Below are 21,408 nucleotides of genomic sequence, written 5' to 3'. Positions count from 1 at the left end.
GAATAAAGGCCACGCAAAATATTCCCCCCAAGAATATTACTCCTAATCCCTGGAACCTGTAAATGTCACCTTATGAGGAGAAAACGTCTTTGCAGATGTGATTAAGGACTTTGGCTGGGGAAGGTTATCAAGGATCAAACTAAATGCAATCACAAATGTCTTCATAAGAGAGAGGGAGAGGGAGATTTGAAATACACAGAAGAAGACAAGGCAGAGATTCGAGTGATGTGGACGCACACCCAGGCATGCCAGCAGCACCAGAAGCTGGAGAGACAATGGAGGACTCTTCCCTCGGGCCTCTGGAGGGGGCATGGCCCTGCCAACACTGTAATATCAGATTTCAGGCCTTCACAACTGTGAGAGAATCACTTCCTATTGCTTTAAGCCACTAAATTATGGTAATTTATTATAGCAGTGCCAAGAAACTAATACAGGTAGATAATATTTCTATCCTAATTTTGCACTGGGGAAACTAAAGCATGGAAAGATGAGGGAACCTGCTAAGGTAAGTGGCAGAGCCAGGATTTGCACTCAGGCAGCTTAGTTGCAGAGCAAACCCAAATGCAGAATAAGAATCCATTCCACTGAAGACAAATCACTGCCATCTCCACAATGTAAGCAACCATCCACAAAGACACTGATCCCCCACCCCACTTCTCAGCCCCCAGGATACATCAGAGACTCTGGGCTGGACACTGCCATTAGCAAAGTGGACACTTGGCAATGGGGGTAGCCAAGTCACGACTCACCTTTTCCATCAAGGGAATTTTATCATGAGTGTTTTGACCAAGCACCGGAGCTGCTGCGGAAAGAGGCTGCCTGCTAGACACAAAGCAGGTCCTTCAGCCTCCTGGCTCTTGGGAGTCCACTATGTATTGGTTTCCTGAGGGCTGCCAGATTGCCAGATCAAAGTACCACATACTGGGTGGCTTAAACAACAGAAATCTATTGTTTCACAGTTCTGGAGGCTGGAAGTCTGAGATAGAGGTATCAGTGGGGCTGGTTCCTTCTGAGGTTTGGGAAGGAGAATCTGTCCGACGCCTCTCCCCTGGCTTCTGGTAGTTTGCCAGCAATCTTTTGGCACTCCTTGGCATAGAAGCATCACCCCAATCTCTGCCTTCATCTTCATGTGGCTGTCCCTGTGTGCATGTGTGCCTCCAAATCCCCAGTTGTATGGGATCAGGGCCCACCCTGATGACCTCACACAATTTTTTGATTTTATAGAGAGACATGGGCCTTGCCTACCAACAAAATTCAACCTGTAGGAGACTCCTTAAACATAAAAAAGGATTCAATTGCTATATAGCTGAAAGAAGAAGGAATGTACATTACACTGTCCCAATAAACAGATCCATCTGAGCTTTCAAAGCAAAATACCACCTTGAGTTGTTATAGTGATGTTCACTTTCTGAAATACTTTCTCATCAGTACTTTCGGGTTATGCTAGATGGGAGGGCTGACCATCTGACTTTGAAATCTAAGAACTGAACCCACCGCCCTAGGTAAATGTCCAAACTTAAGACCAGGAGGCAGGACCCTGGTATGGTGGGAATCAGAGTCATTTACCCATGCCCTCATTTATTAATTTCTTCATTCATCTGATTCATTAAGTCCCTCCCCTATACCAAGCTTATTTTAGTCTTACTCCCAACTGGTGTTGGGAGTGAGCACTGGGGGTAGCCAATGCCACTGTGGAGCATTGAAAGAATGACCTCATTTCTTGGTAGCTCAGTTGTTTCCTCAATAGAATAAGATGATAAAATCTACATCATGAAGTTCTCTTATAGCCCTAAACTCTAGAAAAAGACATTTCTGAAAATGCTGGATGTTCTGGTATCTTTTACAGGGAACATTAACCAGTCTAAGTAGGGTATATAAAAATATAAAGGATCTCTTTTCCGATTAGGAGGTATCATTTGGCTGTGTCCCCACCCAGATCTCATCTTGAACTGTAGCTCCATAATCCTCACTTGTCGTGGGAGGGACCCAGCAGGAGATAATTCAATCACGGGGGTGGGTTTTCCCATGCTGTTCTCATGATAGTGAATAAGTCTCATGAGATCTGATAGTTTTATAAAGGGCAGTTCCCCTGCACACACTGTCTTGCCTGCCACCATGTAAGATGTGCCTTTGCTCTTCCTTCTCTTCTGCCATGATGGTGAGGCCTCCCCAGCCATGTTGAACTGTGAGTCCATTAAACCTCCTTTTCTGTATAAATTACCCAGTCTTGGGTATTTCTTCATAGCAGTATGAAAATGGACTAATACAGAAGGTATGCCTTCTTTGAGGTCATTGGTGTTGACTGCACATAGTCCAACACTCCATTTCCTCAGGGTGACTACCCTTCTGTAGTTGGAATACGACAAGCCAGGGACAGTAGGCTGAGGTTCAGTACAGAAACGGGTCTTCCTGAGCTCATTACCAAGGAAGAGAGCCAGGTTCTGAGGCTGCTGAGATGGGAAGAGGCTCTAAGCATCAGAGGAAACTGCAAGCACAAGATTGTTTGATTGTAGATGAATGTTAGAATTAAGCCACTGCCACGAGAACTACTGCTCCGGAGACTTCAAGTCCAACGAGGACCTAGAGATGGCATCTCAGGAAGGGATGTAGCATAGCCAAGGATGTGGAAGCACATACATGGTGCCCTTGACTTGCTAGTGACTCCAGACAGAAGTACTGGAGCTTGAAAGACTTTTCAGGGTGAGGATGACATGTGGTAAAAAAATATCAAGTTTCAGTTTGTGCATGAGAATGTTCTGGTAGAGGGCTTTAGCCCAACACACATAGAAGAGCTTCCAGAGAAGAGACTATGCGTGGAATGCCTGATAAGCTGCCAGGAACATGACCCCCTGGGAACTATGGTTTAAATATCCTTGGGAGCATTGATATTGATAGTGATAGTGACCTCACAGGCTTTAGGACTCAACGTGGGACTCAAGAGTCATGAGACAAGGTCAAAAAACACAGCACACAGTGCAAGAGTCTAGATAGATCTGTGGACTTTGATAGAATGTTGGTGGTCAGGCCATCCTGGCTAACATGGTGAAACCCTGTCTCTACTAAAAATACAAAAAAAAAAAAATTAGCCAGGTGTGGTGGCAGGTGCCTGTAGTCCCAGCTACTCAGGGGCTGAGGCAGGAGAATGGTGTGAACCCGGGAGGCAGAGCTTGCAGTGAGCCGAGATCGTGCCACTGCACTCCGGCCTGGGAGACAGAGCGGGACTCCATCTCAAAAAAAAAAAAAAAAAAAAATATTGGTGGTCAAGGAGATAGAAATAATGAGTATGAAACATGACCATAATTGGTTCCTTTTAAGGATAAGTAGACAAGAATAAGATTCAAATGCAGGTCTGACATTGAAGATCAGTCCATGAGGCAAGGAGAAATGGAATGCAAAATTTGCCAGGTGCGGTGGCTCACACCTGTAATCCCAGCACTTTGGGAGGCTGAGGTGGGTGGATCACCTGAGGTCAGGAGTTCAAGATCAGCCTGGTCAACATGGTGAAACCTTGTCTCTACTAAAAATACAAAAATTTGCTGGGCATAGTGGCAGACACCTGTAATCCCAGGCTACTTGGGAGGCTGAGGCAGGAGAATCGCTTTAACCCAGGAGGCAGAGGTTGCAGTGAGCCAAGATCAGGTCATTGCACTCCAGCCTGGGCAACAGAGCGAGACTCTGTCTCAAAAAAAGAAAAAAAAAAAAAAAAACAAAGAAAGGAAGACAAGAAAAAGAAATGGGATGCAAATCTCTAAACCAATGCAGAGATAGTAGGCAGTTGGAGAGGCCCACATGGCAAGCAACCAGTGGAGGCCCAGTTAGGTGGCATTCAGACGCCAGGATGTCTAACCACTGAGGGGGGCTGAGTTCTATACAAAAGCAATTCCCTTATTTAAGAAAAGGGGCAGAAGAAACAGTTATGAGAGTTCTGAAGTACAAAGCAGGCATCAGTCACACTGAAGCAAGGCTAGATGTCGGTCACCATGTTTTGTATCACGTGATTTCACTTGCCCCAGCCATGTTGATGGACTCAGAGGTAAGTAAGCACCTGACCTAAAGGCAGGCAGTCCAGAAACTGGGCAAGGACCAACGACATGGTCTAAAGTGAAACAATGAGCTGACCCCCTCGAATTCTCCCTCAGTGTATCTTAGGAAACATGGAGAACTGGGGCCAGTTCAGAGGGAGCTAAAGCTACGGGAACAAGAGAGGGGCCAGGGCAACCACAAACGGCAACACTCGAGCTGGAATTAAGAGAAAACAAGAGTTATATCTAAACAGCAAAAAGCCACATGGTGAAAAGAAGAATGAAAGGGACAGACGAGGGAGCAGAAATGCCTGGAGAAAGAGAAGCTGTGTGGTCTGTGAGAGTCATAGCACAGCTGGTCCTGCAAGCTGCCTTCAGTTTCAAATATGTCCTTATAATAAACATCCCTTTTCATGAGGTAACTCAAGGGAATCTGTTTCTTAGAACCCAAATCCCCGGTTAAAACTGTAGAACCTAGGCCAAGCATGGTGGCTCACACTTGTAATCCTAGCACTTTGGGAGGCTGAGGAGGGCAGATGGTTCAAGCCCAGGAGTTTGAGACCAGCCTGGGCAACATGGTGAAACCTCTCCTCTACAAAAAATACAAAAATTAGCTGGGTGTGGTGGTATGCGCCTCTGGTGGGTGGTAGGAAAGATCAACTGAGCCCAGGAGGTCGAGGCTGCAGTGAGCTGAGATTGCACCACTGCACTTCAGCCTGAGAGACAGAATGAGACCCTGTCTCAAAAAGAAAAAAAAAAAAGAAAAAGAAAAAGAAAAGAAAAGAAAAGAAAAGAAAAAGAAAAACCATAGAACCTAGTGCCAGGGACCTTCCAACCAAGAACTCCTCCTACCTTTTTATGATGTGCAAGATGTGTCTGGGGTCAGGGTGGGGTAACATCCAGTGAAGGCTGAGTGGCCCTAACTTCAAGGTCAAAGGGCTTAAGAAATTGCAAGTCAGGGAGGTATAATTGATCCACATGATTCACAGATTCTGTATTTGCAAATTTGCCTGCTTACTAAAATGTATTTGTAACTGCAGGATCAATACCTGTGGCTCTTTCCTTGGTCATTTGCAGAAGTGCACAGAAAATTTGAGTCACCCAATGTGCATGTTCCCAACAAGCTGAACAAGTTCAACTCTTTGCCTTCTCGCTTCAGTTCTCATACTGTAAATGTGTCCTTTTCAGAGTCTATCCAGTGCCACCTTTTTCTTATTTTTGTGCTTTTTCTTGGTGATTTCACTGTTTAAAATGGTCCCCAAAAGTAGTGCTGAAGTGCTAGCTAGTGTTCCTAATCACGGGAGGGCCATGATGTGTCTTATGGAGAAAAGATGCATGTCAGATAAGCTTCATTCAGGCATGGGTTACAGTCCTGTTAGCCGTGAGTTCAATGTTAATGAACCAAAAATGTCTACTAAAAAGGTGCCTTTAAACAGAAACACACGTAAGGCAAAGTTATGGATTGATCAACTGATGAAACTATTATGACCAGAGGCTTGTAGGAACATAACCTTGTATTTCTCCTAGGAGCAATGGCTTAGTATTTGCTAATTCAGTGTTTTTGGTGACTTCATCAAACAGAACTACCTTGAACACCAAGAATTGACTGTATAATACTTTAATATCTTGTTGGGGAATGACCCCATCTATCATACTCACTGTTGTATCTTCAATGTCAAACATAGCACCTGGTACACAGTAAGTATGCAATAAATATTTGTTGAACAGAGGAATAAACAAAAGGAATTCACTCATTAAGAATCAAAACAACCAGCAGCCTGGGTCAGAAATTTTCCTTGCTCTTGAGAATCAATGGCAATGAGAGTCTTTCTGAAAAACATGAGCATCACTGCATAAGGGTGATAACCCTGGGGGTTTTTAATTATATCCTATCAATTGTTACTACTGCTGCAAAAATTCCCAGTCTGTACTCAGTACTTTCATTTCTAGAGCTGTTCGATAAGGCTTCACAGGCATCACATAAGCCTCAGACATGGCTTGTTGGTATCGACTGTTGCCTCTAGAGGGGGAAACAGACATGGTGAATCTCATCTGCTTCTCTAGGGTCAGCAGTAACACAGGATTTGAAGCCCCTGGTGTGTGTGTCATGATCCTTAGCTAGGATTCATTTCCTCAAAATGAAGTCATTTTCTAAAGAGAATTATTTCGCATTTTGGTAATTGGAGGTGTCACTATAACCAGAATTGCAATTTTAGTGCTTCTGTGTTGGGGCAATTTGGGACTTAAATTTTACTTCATTATGTTTCATCATAAATATTTCTACTGTCAAAACAGAGTTCAGTTGGCAGTCTTTGCCCAGAAGCATCTCAGAACTAATTTAGCATGAGGAATTTAAAGCTGTCTTTCTCCAGCCTTGTTTTCTAGGTCGTCCTGGAAGCAACAAGAACAGGCGGATGGAGGCACACAGCATTCACGGCTCCCAGCATGCACTTTAATATTCTCCCCAGCACAATTATCTTACTAGGCACTGAAAAATCTATTACCCCAATTTATGGCAGCTCTGGAATCATAAGAAAGCACAAATTGTTCCCATTTTGATTGGAAAAGATAAATTGCAATCACTTCGGAAGGAAGCTTATCACGGGAAGCTCTTGTCAACCAGAGTGATTTTAGTTGGAGAATAAAGAGCTGGTCACAGAAGACAGCAGAGGAAGAAACAGTTTCTAAGGTATCATGGTTCTGATCACAAGAGGCTGTACGTGCTCACTTGCACAGGCTGGAAGGAACATTGCCAAATGTGAATTTAGCAAGATTAATAAATGACTCATATATTGTATGTCATGTTCATATTAGCGACAATGAAACAGATTGCAAACACCAAGTAAAGTGATTAACACAATATTTGCCATGCCCAGAGAAGCCAGAAATACTATTAGAGTTCCCTCTTTGATTTTAAGCTTGGGTGTTAAGAGTACAGGCTAAAATATTAAGCAAACATTTGCCCCATTCCAGGGCATATGGCTTAGGGAAGGGAGTAGCAAAACTAGAGAAGTGTTAAGTGCTTCAGTCTTACAGGAAGACAATTTTTTAAAAAAAATTTTAGAAACAACCTGTCGCCCAGGCTGCAGTGCAGTGGTGCCATCATAGCTCACTGCAGCCTTGGCATCCTGGGCTCAAGTGATCCTCCCTCCCCAGTCTCCAGAGTAGTTGGGACTACAAACACATACCACCAAACTTAGCAAATTTTTAAAAACCTGTATTTTGTAGAGACGGGGTCTCACTACGTTGCATAGGCTGGTCTTAAGCTCATGCCCTCAAGCAATTCTCCTGCCTCGATCTCCAGATTGAGCACTGGAGTTACAGTTGAGGCCACCACACCAGCCAGAAGACAAATTTTAGAGTAAGCAATGGAAGCTGCAGAGAACATTAAAGGGAACATGGAACTAAGAGTACAAGGACCTAGGTTTGAGTATCTACCTGTCTATCCAAAATGGCTATACCACTTCAAATAAGCCATTTGGATTTTCTGGGTCTTAATTTTGTCATCAGTAAAGTGAAGATAATTAAAAACTTTCCTCTCTACAAAACAAAGTTAGAAAAAAACGCTGTAAAACCATGTGCAAGGTTCTTAGAAGTCTGCATATTAGCTTTGTTTGACATTTAAGGGTTGGAAGAAAATTATCTAATGTAAATTTAATTTTTTATAAATGCAATTGTTCTTAAAGAGACTGTTCACTCAGATTCTTGTCCTGTACACAGTCGAGGCAGTTGTGCAGGCAGAATACATAGTGAAAATAACCAAAGTCAGGACACCTGAATTACTTTCCCAGCTCTGCCACTGTCTAGCTATGAAGTCTGAGCGCGTCACAGCCACTTTAGATACGAATTGAGTCATCTAGAAAGTGAAAGAACTGGACTAGGTGTTTCTAATGCCCTTTCCAGTTCTAAGATTTTATAAAGGACTTTTTTTTTTTTTTCCATCTGTTGTTCTTAGTTACAGATACCTCCGATCCCTTCCCATGTTCAGGGATCTTGTTTATTTCAACTCCACTGGAAGCAGCAGGGCAGAGAGGACCACTGAAAGCAAAAGAATGAATTTATTTTCTTCTTCATTTCTGAGGTCCTATTATAATTCATGGGACGTGAAAAGGGGGATGATTAAATTTAGGATTTCTGATTTCTTGATAGAAGATTATTTGGAAGGAAAGTTGACTTTGCCACGCGTCGCAAACTCCTGAAAGTGATCATATTTGAGCTGAGTGGTTGTATAAACCTGTGTTCAATAAAAGCATATCGATTGGGCAAAGTAGTCTTCCAAAGCTGAGAGAAAGGATGCAGTGAGCATGAGGCGGGGTAAGAGCACTCCTCAGACTTCAATAATGTATTGTTAACTGGTGTAATCTTCTGAGAAAGTGCAAGACCTCAAATTAACAGCACTGAATTGAGTCTAATAACTACATTTCACAACATCATATCTACTCCTCAATCAATACTTAATTTTCTCGTACAGCCCTCGGCCTCCTGCAAGCTTTTATTGTGTTTTGCAGAGAATAGCATTGACCTTGAGGAACGCTGGTCACCTACAACCCTAATACCCCCAAAAAGCCAAAGGCATCTTGAAATATTCCCGAGACAAATACAGGCTAAAATGCACACCCAGGATAAAAATTGTTCTACCACATTCATTTCCATATTGTGTCAGATCTGTCTGATCTTCATCTTACTGGAAGCCTAAAGTGACTCAGGTTTGGAAATCAGCCTGCACTTTTAGAAGTAACTTTAAGAGACTTGGCTTGAAGTCACATGAGTCAAATCAGCAAATTCATACTCTGAGGTTGCTTTTTGCTGCCTAAATTTCATATTCTACAATTCTGGAGCTTTGATTACGGAAGTTCAGCAAGTCTAGAGGGAAAATGACTTTTTCCATTTCAGTTAACAAAGGTTACTCTGGAGTGTGACAGGAGGATTAACTCTGAATCTTTGGGGACTTTCTTAATATTTTGCTCCAGCATCTCATTGTTGTACATTACATAGCACAGGTATTATTCGAGGTAGGAAGAGGATTTTCCAAAATAAGTAATCTTTTTTCTACTTACTCATTCAATTCATAAATCAGGTGCTGAGTTGACATTCCTTCCAAAGATAAATAATGTGAAGAGGGCAGCTGTCTCTTCACATTTCCCAAAATGTTCTTTGGCAATAATCAAGTGTTGCTCTTCCCAGGGTCTGGTTAAATACCACTTTAACATTTCTATTTATATGAGGTTTCTGTTGTCAATATCACAAATTACCACAAACTTGTCCACATCCAGCAGGAAAATGGGTGCATCCTTGTCCCAGCCTTTCCAGAATAATTATTGAGATTCATTATGATTAAATTGGCTCAGGTTGCACAATCCCCCCTGAACCAGTCCCTGAGAGCAGGGTAGATGGCTTAACCTGGACATCATGTTCCAATCCTGGATCCAGACAGAAAGCACAGCTCTTTCACCAAGATAAGTGTAAATGGATCTTGGGTAGCAAAAACACTGTGCAATTGCTGGACATTACTGTATTTAAAACTTTTCACCAGCTTCATTATAAACTTATGAGTGCATTATATTCTTAACTATTACTTCACTGTTGGACATTTTAGATTGTTTCTAGTGGCTTACTAATAAAAAGTAGTTGCCCAAACAATAACTTTGCCCTGGAATATTCTTTTTATTTAAGATCGTTTTCCTAAAATATATCTGCAGCAACAGAACTATTGAGTTAAAAGAATAAACACTTTCAAGTCTCTTAACACACATTGCCAAATTTCTTTCCAGCAAGCATTTTTCACTTTATTTTTCTGCTACCATTCTGTGAGAATTTCCACATCGGTGCACTCTTTCCCAACATGAAGCATATTCATCTTCCTTCATCTGTGCCAATTTGAGAGGTTCAAAGAAGACCCAGAGGGAGCTTGATAAAATCAACGGATCTGATCATGTGACTTTGCTGTATACAGGATTTCAATGACATCCTGCTGCCTTGAGGACCAAAGTCCAAACTCCCTGGGATGATGCACAAGGTTTTATAGGATGTCAACCCCAATGGTCTCCCCACCTTTGTCTCTGCTGCTTTCCAATCCAGCCCTGGAAAACTGAACAACTTAGAATTCCTCAGACTCTGCATCTACATTCATATTTCTACGTGTTTGCATACACTCTTTCTTTCTCTCCTTATCATTCTATTTCCAATCCAAGAATTCCCTCAACCTGTACATAACATCTAATTCAGGTCTCCATCACACAGTATTGCATTAACCCTTTGCATGATGACCCTTTCCCATACAAAAATATTTTCTGTGGCGGGGGCCAAAAATATATATTTTTATGCAAATACTAGGCCCTGGCACAGTGTCTGGCACCAAAAAAAAAGACATACAGTAAATAATCGTCGAATGAATCACAAGTGGTGATGGAAAGAGAATGGATATTGACAAAAAAGAGTGAAAAGAAAATTGATAACGTACAAAGAAAATCTGCATTTGTCCTCTGTGATCTTGAAACAATATTGAAGCGCTCTGAGCTTCCTTCTTCACAACATTATTTTAAGATCATGTTGAGTATATCAAAGTGCTATATGACTCTCAGATGGTATAATAAATAATACATTTTAAAATATTCTTTAGGGTTTTGAGAAGCCCTGGCTCTGCAATGCTTCAGGAATGTCCCAGTGTTTTATCACCTTCACAAACCTCACACAATCATATGGGGGAGGAAAAAGTGGCAGATGGGAAAATAAAGAGTATTTAGGAGAAATTACAAGCAGACAGCACTCTGGGGGTTCTAGGGTGAGCTCCAGCTTTTCTATAAAGAAAGCAAATCTAGAGTTCTAGTAAACAGTGCTGCTGAAAGCCATTAACTCGACGTGTTGTTGGGGTTGAAATGACTAAAAGAGACATTTTACGCTCTCTGGATCAGGGTTGCATAGAAAATGGAACCCTGGAAAAGGGAGTGTAATCAACAATACAGCCAGTGCAGAAAGGCTGTGTACCACCTCACAAGAAATAAACCCAGAGAAGAGGCCAAGAAGGGCAACTAAGTGATCATAGGAACAGACCAACATCTAAGGCCAAAACAGATTCATTTAAAAAGATAAATTGGCTGAAAGACTCCAAAACATGCCTCTACCTATCTGCAGGCTCCAGCCCTAATTAAGGCAACAGAGCATTATGCGGAAGAATGAATATTCAGAAGAATGAATATGCAGATTATGCATATCAGAGCTGATTGATGGCTTTTTGGCCCTTCAGCTGGCAAGCACTGACCCTGGCACCCAAGAGAGGCCATTTTCACAGCTTCTGGAAAGAGAGGCTATTTTCACGGCTTCTGGAAAGAGAGGCTGGGTAAGACAGCTGCTGTCACTTCCCATAAGCCACTCAAGAAGAGTGGCCGCATGCACCTCAATGGGTTCTGTCGGGCAAAGGCAGGGCCTGGAGCTTGCGGACATTACGAGGATGTACTGAGGATTAATTAGACCATGTCTCTAGAGTACTTTGAAATCCTTGGAGGGAGGTCTTTTAATTATAGTATTGGCCGGGAGCAAGTGGAAAAATAGATAGGGAAATAATACCAGTTTTGTCTGGGTAGGAAAGAAGAGACACCATTTGTATAATTTTCTTGCTTCAAGTAATGTATCTCTGTTTTTCCTCCTCCCTATTCTAGAACCTAGATATTGCTTGGATGAGACACAGCAATGTTATGTTTCCATTTGCTCATGGAGGGTGCTATAGCTGGTTTTTTTTTTTTTTTTTTTTGGTTTTTTTTTTTTTTTGGTTTTTTTTTTTTTTGAGACAGAGTCTTGCTCTGTTGCTCAGGCTGGAGTGCAGTGGCGTGATCTTGGCTCACTACGACCTCCGCCTCCCGGGTTCAAGCTATTATCATGCCTCAGCCTTCCAAGTAGCTGAGATTACAGGCATGAGCCACCACATTCAGCTAATTTTTGTATTTTTAGTAGAGACGGGGTTTTACCTTTGTGGCCAGGCTGGTCTCAAACTCCTGGCTCATTTGATCCACCAGCCTTGGCCTCCCAAAGTGCTGGGATAGTTGTTCTTTTTGTTGATATTATTATTCAGATGTATTACTCTTCAATTCATTTTTGAAAATTGCCTTTTAAGAAGTAAAGATGCCTCTTTTCTCTGCCTATTTAAACTTTATATTAGTTGTATAGAAAGAGCATATTTACCTTAATTCAGTTACAAGATTTGGTTTTAGATGTAATTCGTTTGCTGTTAAATTTATTCCGTATTGAGGAGTAAATACCGGCTCGTAACTGCTTGTCAGAGGCACGTGATGCTGTCTAAGTTTCTTGGAAATTAAGTTGTACTTCAAACTTCAAATGAGAAAGCCAGGCAGGGCTTTTCAGTTGTGAAAACATGAGCAGGTCCAACTCTAAGTTAAAGGAGTTTGTATTGAGACATCCTCCAGAAGAGACTGAAATAATCCGAATTTTGGCTCACACAGCATTGTGCTACATTTAGTCATTTGTATTTAGGAAATAGGAGGTTTGACTTTGTTTCCTTTATCATGTCAGGATTAATCATTTAGGATTAATCAGTTCAATTAATGATATTAATTAGGAGGAAGGAATTAGATTATCATCCAGACTTAGGTTCTAATTTTAATAAGTTAAAAAATAATTTGGAGTGATGGGTCCTACCTTGGCATTATGGGCCTTAGAATGCAAAAGGCGCATCGAGTTTCTCCAGGTTGATATGCTAAAAAGTGAGGGTGAAAAATGACAGGTGCACACTGGACTTGCAGGTTTGCACAGTGCTTGGCACAGATATGCCTCTCATTCCTTGCAACTTGCCGTTAAGGCAGGAAAATGAATGTGGGTTGAAAGTGGATGAATGGAAGCTTGGAAAGGGAATAAGAGAAGCCCAGGGCACAGTCACTTCCTTTAGCTCTCCAATTCAAAGGCATCCCAAGTGTAAGCCCACAGCTCAGTGTATGGCTGAGATGAACTACCTGGCGATTAAACTGCAGCCAGCTGCCTTCAGGCATCAAAGGTCTTCCCCTGGGGTATCCAGAGGCCCTGCCTACATGTTAGTAGCCATATACGAAACCATGGGTGTCTACTTAGGAATTATATACCCCCGGAGGCATCCCTAAAGGCAGGTGAGGGTGTCCAGCCAACATTTGCAAGGTCTGCTCAAGTGACTATTTTCCTGACACTCTGCAATGCAACACAGGAAAATTTTTATCCTTAATTATAGAAGAAGCAACCTGAGTGAGAGAATTTAGACCATTTGACAGATCAATAAAGAAAAATGAAATCTCCACAGGTCAGGGATTTGGATGCTTTTGCCTTAATTGCTTGAGGATCAATCTTTCTAAGAATCTTCCCAGAGCCCTTGTCAGGCCCTCACCACGGCCCCTCCCACCTGGCCCTCTGGGTCAAGGGCATACAACACTGGATTGGATGATTTCCAACTATGGATCATCTTTTTCATTTGCATTATGATTTCATCTTTGATCCATTGGGCTATTTAGACATGTGGTTTAATTTCTAAATATATAGGGAATTTTTCAATTCAATCTTCTTGCTATTGATTTCTAACCTAATTGCATTGTGGCAAGAGAATGTGGTCTGAATATTACCAGTTCTTTGAAAGTAATTGATAGCTGCCTATGGCCTACTATATGGTCAATTTCAGTAAACATTCCACGTGTGCCTGTGAAGAATGCATATTGGGGCAGAATTCTACATATGTTCAATAAATCAAGCATGGTAGTTGTGTTATGCAAATTTTCTTTACCATTTTTCAGTCTGTTTGACATATCAATAACTGACAGAGATGTGTTGGAATCTCCCACACTGATGGTGGGTTTGTCAGATAGTTCTTCAATTTAGATCTAACAATTTTTGCTTTATATATTTTGAAGATATTTTATTAGGTGCATACACATTTGAAATATTAAATCTTCCCAGTAAATTGAATCTTTATTATTAAAAAGCGATCCTCTCATTCCTCAATAATGCTTCTTGCCTTAATGTCTACTTTTGTTTGATAGTAATATGACTGTCACAACTTTCTTTTTAATTGTATTTGACAGGTATATATTTTTCCATCCTGTTTCAACATTTCTGTTCTTATAAGAAATATTTCTTAGAAATGTCATTTCACTAGATCTCTTTGTGTTTTTCCCCAAAATCTGTTTTTCTGACAATCTCTTTTAAGGTATGTAAATTCAGCTTATTTACTATTTTTGAGATAAATAATATACTGAAATTTGTTTCTATTATCTTATTCTTAAATTTGTATTTGTCTCTCCTTTTCTATGCCTCTTTTATTTCCCTTTCTTAAATTTTAATGCCTCTTTTTTCTTTTTTCTTGGTCTTTTGGGATGGACTGAAAATTTTTATTTGTTTTATCATATTTTCCATTTATTCCCTTTACTGGCTTGGAAATTAAAGCACCCTAAATCTGATATTTTACTGCCTTTGAAATTGTGCTATGCATCTTTAACTTAAAGTTTAGTAATAGATTATATCTTAACCTCTTTTCCAAGGAGACAAGGACTTCAGAGAAATTTTTATATAACCACTATTCTTTCCCTGATACAACTGACAAACACACTTGACAAGGGCTTCCATTCTGGGACTTTTTTAAAAGACAAAAATGAATCATTATTTTCTAATTTACAAACTCTTTGCTTCAATGTATGTATTTGCTATTTTATTGGCTCTGCATTCCTTTTTGCCTCTGAGACTTTCCTTCTGTGATCATTTTTTTTTCTTTCTGAAATACACCCTTCAAAGGGTTGTTTTATGCTATTTGGAAGAGGTAAATCCTGCACACCTTTATCTAAGAACAAAAGGTCTCTATTTCTCTCTCAGTTTTAAAAGATAATTTTTCTAGATATAGAATTCTAAGATAACATTTCTTTTCTCTCATGAATATATTATTCCACTATTTTCTGTCTTCCATGTGACTATTGAGAAGTCCACTCACTAATTGACATTCTTCATAGGTAATCATTTTCTCTGACAACTTAAAAGTCTTCTCTTTGGCTTCAGTATTGTAAAGTTTCACTATGCCTTGTCTTGGTATGGGATCAATATATTCATCTTTTTCAACAGTCTTGCAATTTCCCAGCAGTGATCTCTTCAAATGTTGTCTGGCTTGATTCACCCTATTCTCTCTTTCTAGAAACTCTTAGATTTTTAGTATACCTTTTCATTCTGTGCTCCCTCCTAAATTTTATATTACATTTTTCATCTCTCTTCTCTGCATCTGCTCTAGATAGTTTCTTCAAATATATCTTCTTGTAATTCTCTTTTTAGATGTGTCTAATTCACTGTCTCATTATCCCACTAAGGATTTTTCTCAACAATTATAGTTTTGATTTTCAGAAGTTCTCTTTTGTTCTTTTCTGAATTGTTATGGATCATCCTGTCTCCTGTTGCTGGCTCACGTCTGTGAGTTCATCCTCTATGAGTGGTAAGGGTTAACTTTCTAAGATAGACACCCTGAAGGTTGGCCTCCCAGAAAAGAACTTGGCCTCTTGCAAAGCTCCATGGAAACCAGCCACAGCTCAGTGCTTAAGACAATCAATCCTATTCAACCTCAAAGGTTGGCCTGCAGCCCTCTGGCCATGCCTGGGGATACGCTGCACTTCCTCATCCATGAACATTGAGTTGGCAGACCAGCGCTGGAGCCAAAGTTCTGCCATACCATATTGCTGTTGTATCTCTTCCCAACCAATGCAATCTAAAAGCCCCACAGCCCAAGGTTAGGGTCCTCCTGTGGACTCTGAGGTCTGCCTCTGTACCACCCTAACTCAGTGGATTTTTCCCAATAAACACTATCTCATTTCCATGAGTTGGTGCCACATCTCAGTTTAGTACCAACTTCCAGATCAAGATGCTGTTGTTGGCATCTGCTCCCAAGATAACCCTTTTCTCCTGCTAGCTTACTGCTCAAGCCAGAGGTTAGTTTCAGTATTCTCCCCTCCATCACTGACAGGCTTTGAGAGGAAGTTCCCCAAGAGCTTTGGAGAATGCTGGGAGAATGCTAGGATCTAAAACGTTGGTCACAGGCAGTTTGTTCTCATCCCTGACTGCAGATTAGAATCACTTGAGGAGCTTTTAAATATCCCAGTGTCCAGGCAGCACCCAAGATCAATTATATCAGAATCTGTGGGTGTGGAACCCAAGCATCAGTATATGGATGCAAAGATAAATAATTCATGATCTCTGTCCTGGATAAGCTCACAGACACAGGAGGAAACAGATAAGCAGACTATCAAAACAATGTGACATAGGCCGTATTAAAGAGCTGAAGTGGATCAGAATATACAACCCCAAGATATGCCACTTTGGCATATGTATTATTATGAGCGGAAGGCAACTGAGAATCAACAGATACAGAAAGAAGACTTCTCAGAGATTTTCTTATCTGACTAAAAGCAGAAACTTCTGAGAAATGAAGACTGCCATAAATCCTCTCTCCAGCAGTTTTATAGCCATGAAGAAGATGAAAAGTCACCAAGATGAGTCTGCAGAGAGAAACCTTGCTAAAATAACCCTTATCTTCCATGAGTTTCCACACACACATTCACCTCCCCACAATTTACCACCACCCCAGAAGCCTAAACCTCCCTTTTCTTTGTCTAGTCACTTCTCCACAATGTATTACCCTTTGTTAAAATGGTATATAAGCTTCCAATCTAACTACTTCTTGGGGTTTTCTCTGTCTTGTGAAGCTCCTGTGAACAAAAAATATTAACATCATAAAGAAACATACCTTTTCTCCCGTTAACATGTCTTTTGTCAGTTAATTCACAGTCCCCAGTTACTGAGTCTGAGTAGAGGAAACACTTTTCTGCCCGCCCCACCACCCACCCCTAGATATGTGTATATGTATTAAGAGCAGAGAGAACACAGTTTTGGAGCAGGACACGTGGTGTGGTGAATTCACCATCACATCCTTATCGCTATGAAGAGTTGGGGGCAGGTCGGGGGTGGAATTTCAGGGACAGATTCACAGAAAAGGGAGGGGATGCCTGTGCTGTGTTGAAGATTAAATAGAAGTTTGGGTTAAATGCAGTGGCTCATGCCTATAATCCCAAAACTTTGAGAGGCTAAGGTGGGAGGATCACTTGAGGCCAGAAGTTTGAGACCCACGTGGGCAACATAGCCAGACCCTGCCTCTACTCTCTCCCTCTCTCTCTCTCTATATATATATATATGTGTATATATATATTATATATTATATATGTGTATATATATTATATTATATATGTATATATTATATATTATATATGTATATAAATAATATATTATATATAATATACATGTATATATTATATATGTATATATGTATATATATGTGTATATGTATATATATGTATATATGTATATATATGCATATATGTATATAAATAAATAAATAATTAGCCAAGCATGATGGCATACACCTGTAGTCCCAGCTACACAGGAGGCCGAGGCATACTCCAGCCTGAGTGACAGGGTGATACCCTGTCTCTAAAAATAATTTTTAAAATAAAAAATTAGAATTTGCCAGGTGGGAATAATTCCGGGCAGACAGAACAGCAGAGGCAAGGCACACAGGCACAAGAGAGTGGAATGCCTCAGGCATTTCAATACAGCTAGAGAACAGGCACTGTCAGAAGCCTCTTAGAAAGATAGGAAAGGCCTGAGCCAGGAGCTCAGACTTTTTTCAGAAGGCAGTGGAGAGGTATTGATGGATCATAAACACTAATTACTTGGTTAGATTTGCATTTTAGTGACAGGTAAGGAAACAACACCCCAACTACTGTTCACGTTGCTGTCATAAAGAGGCTGGACTATCATTCTGAAGTGTGGCTTTTGGATGTGCATGGAGACCACAGGGCTAGGCCACACCCTTCTAGGTAAGGAGTGTGGATGCCCCTGAAGAAAATAGAGTACCACTATCAGCCCCCTTGGGAAAATTGGAGATTCTAGGACAGAAATAGAGGGCTTAGAGGTTTTTTGTGATACCAAAGGGCAGGGAGATCTCTGCAAATGCCTAGAGGAGCTCCCTGCATGAAGAGGACACATGGTCTCTGCCATGGTACAGCAGAGAAGAAGCTGAGCAGGGAGCATAAACAGGTAGCAAGACCCCCCACTTCCCCCAGCATCTTGAGCATCTCTGGTAACAAGTACAAAACAGCTCCTTGTATTGTCATTCGCTGTTTTTCCATGGAGAGAAAGAGGCTTTTTTAAGTGCTTACGTGCCAGATTTGGTGTCAGCTGTGAGGAAGGAAATTAAAGAAAAGGGTCTATGTCCTGAAGTGCCATGGGAAAATAGAGCTATAAACGCCGGCAGAGGTAGCAGCCATGAGTAATGGCATCCCCAAAGACAGGTTCGATCTCAAGGACGGGAGCAGGGAACATGTGGTCCAGCTGACCCTCCCAGCCCCAAAGCATCTTCTCCACCATCTTTTAGGTAGACTGAGATGTCATATTATTAAGAGAGCCCAGGGGTCCTCAAATATAGTGTGGGCCAGGGACCACAGGGGAGGAGACTGGAAGCAGGAAACTCTGTTAAGAGGATCCATGCCTAGTTAGGAAATGACAATGACCTAAGACAGTGAGGATGGAAAGGAGGGGAGGAGAGACATTTAGGAGGTAGACTGGCCAGGGTATAGTAAAATAGGCCAGATGCCAGGAGCAGGGGGAGAGTAATGATCTTGCAAATGAGAATAAAGGGAGTATGCGTGAGAAGCAGCAGGGAAACTTCCTGAAGCGTGTAGCGGAGAAAAAAATTAAGTTAACTGGGATGCAGCCTTTTCTAGTTCAGAGAGGCAAGCTTTGAAAGTAAGGGAGCAGAGACTTGGCAGGAAATAAAGGATTCCAATCCTCTAGACAATGAAGACAAAAACCATGCCCTGTCTTCTCATCTGACAGGTCCCAGCTTGCAGCTGAATACGTGTTTAATGAATGAACAGAAGAAACGAAACCTTTAAACATATACACATATATTAGCAAATGAAAACGTATCAGTCTGGCAAAGTGAGCCTGCTACATAGTAAGAGTTAGGATTCAAACCCAAATTAGTCTTCTTCCAAATCCTATGTTCTTTCCACCATGACATCCAAGGTGCTAGGGGAATTTGGGGTGGTTTTTTTTTTTCCATTTGGTTTTTTTCACTGAGAATGTGTCTCAGCTTTGTTCCAACAGCACAGCTCTCTTCATGAGGGCCACATGCCCCATGCCATGTGACGGACGTAGTATGTGTACAAGGAGATTGAACCACAGAGATGCCAGGTATTACACAGCTAATCAGGATGTGAAGCTGAATTCACCACACCGCCTGTCCTGCTCCAAAACTGTGTTCTTTCCACCATGAAAGGCGGATTCAAAGCCTGCCTTAGCTTTTTAGTGGTCATTTTCTCAGCCTCAATTTCCTCATCTACTCAACAAGGACACCACAAGGCCTCACTAACAGGGCTGCTGTGCAAGCTAAGTGAGAGGATGCATGCAGAGAGTGGGGTGCAGCCTCTGGCACAGAGCAGGTGTCCTCACTACTGTCTGTCTCCATGGTGGGCAGAGTGACAGCCCCCAAGGACCCCACATCCTAATCCCCAGAACCTGCGGATATGTTAGGTTGTATGGCAAAAGGAACTTGGCAGATGTGGTTCATATTGTGGACCTTGTGACAGATCTGGAGGAGCCTGGATTATCTGGGTAGGCCCAAGAGGATCACAGGAGTTCTTAAAAGTAGAAGGAGGAGGCCAGGCACCATGGCTCGTGCCTGTAATCCTAGCATTTTGGGAGGCCAAGGCTGTCAGATCACTTGGGCCCAGGAGTTCAAGACTAGCCCAGCCAACATGGTGAAACCACATCTACTAAAAATACAAAAATTAGCAGGTGTGGTGGTGCATACATGTAGTCCCAGCTACTGAGGAGGCTAAGGCAGAAGAATTGCTTGAACCCGGGAGGCGGAGGTTGCAGTGTGCCAAGATCATGCCACTGCACTGAAACCTGGGCAACAGAGCATGACTCTGTCTCAAAAAAAAAAAAAAAAAAAAAGGCCCAGCCACTCAGCAGGCTGAGGCAGGAGGATCCCTTGAGCCCAGGAGGTCAAGGCTGCAGTGAGTTATGACTGCACCACCGAACTCCAGTCTGGGCAACAGTGAGGCCCTGTCTCAAAACAAAACAAACAAAAGAGTAGAAGGAGGAAAAAGAAGAGAATTAGAGAGAAAGATATAAAAATGAAAAAAGAATAAAAAAGGTAAGTGAGAGATGATGGAGACCACGCTGCTGGCTTTGAAGATGGAAGAGGCAGCCACGAGCAAAGGAAGGCAGGGAGTCTCTGGACGCTGGAAAAGGAAAGACAGCAGACTCCCTAGAGCCTCCACAGCAAGGAGGCTGCCATCACTAATTCTAAGCCATGTCTGACTGCCGACCTGCAGAACTACAAGATAATACATTTGTATTGTTTAAGCCACCACATTTTTGGTAATTTTCCCAGCAGCCATAAGAAATTAACACAGTCTGGAGGAGCTAAGGATGCTATGCTGTTAGTTGCCCTGCAAGCCAGAGTCATGCTTCTTCAGAAGTCTACTAGGATACACTATAAGCCATTTCAGGGCAGGGACTACGGATGATATCTGCAAAGCTCTAGGAGCATCACTTGATTCTGTCTGTGCGACTTCCTAGGAAATTTGGCCAATGCATCAGACCACTAGGAAATGCCTCTAAGGGAAGAGGCTGTCCCCTCAAGACCCCTCCTCTGTCACCCCACCATCCAAATACAGGAGACTGGGATTCCAGCAACTAACCTCAGGCTCTGTCAGCAACTCAGAGCAGGTGGCACATGAGAGGATGATGGGTCTGCCAACATGTTACATACCTTGCATGTCCCTTGGGCTATGAGAAGTGAGCATAGGTTTCTTGCATCCTTTCCAGGAGTAAGCATGTAAGGGACTGTGCCTGTGTCCCCCTGAGACAGGGGTCATTCAGGGTGGTTGCAGAATAGAAAATTGCCAGCAGCAGTTTAACCTGATTAGCAAAAGGAAAACTGTTGAAATAGCTGCAGAAGCTTGAGGCTGATAAGACTCTGAACAACCAGGGTGTGGGCCAAGCTAAGACTAAGACCAACTAGACCCAACGTGGCACTGGATTTGACCTAGGTTTCTCCTAGGAGTTTGTGATACACTCATTAATATGCTAAATATATTAATATATTAAACACAGCCAGTGCTGTGACCATTCCGGGAAAACCAGTATTTGGTGTAAAAATGCGTGGCACCACAGTTCCGAGAAGTCTCCACCTTTTTCCAGGAATTGTCCTGAATATTCCTTTGTTTAAACAAACACATAAAGGCAGCAGCCCCAAACCCCCTTGAGCATGGCTCTCTCTTGAATACTCCTGCACTCCCCTTTCTTGAGTGTATACTTT

This window comes from Gorilla gorilla, chromosome 14, assembly GCF_029281585.2.
Source record: "Gorilla gorilla gorilla isolate KB3781 chromosome 14, NHGRI_mGorGor1-v2.1_pri, whole genome shotgun sequence".
NCBI classification, from domain to species: domain Eukaryota; kingdom Metazoa; phylum Chordata; class Mammalia; order Primates; family Hominidae; genus Gorilla; species Gorilla gorilla.
The sequence above is the reverse complement of the archived record's forward strand: the minus strand, read 5'-3'. Positions refer to the sequence as shown.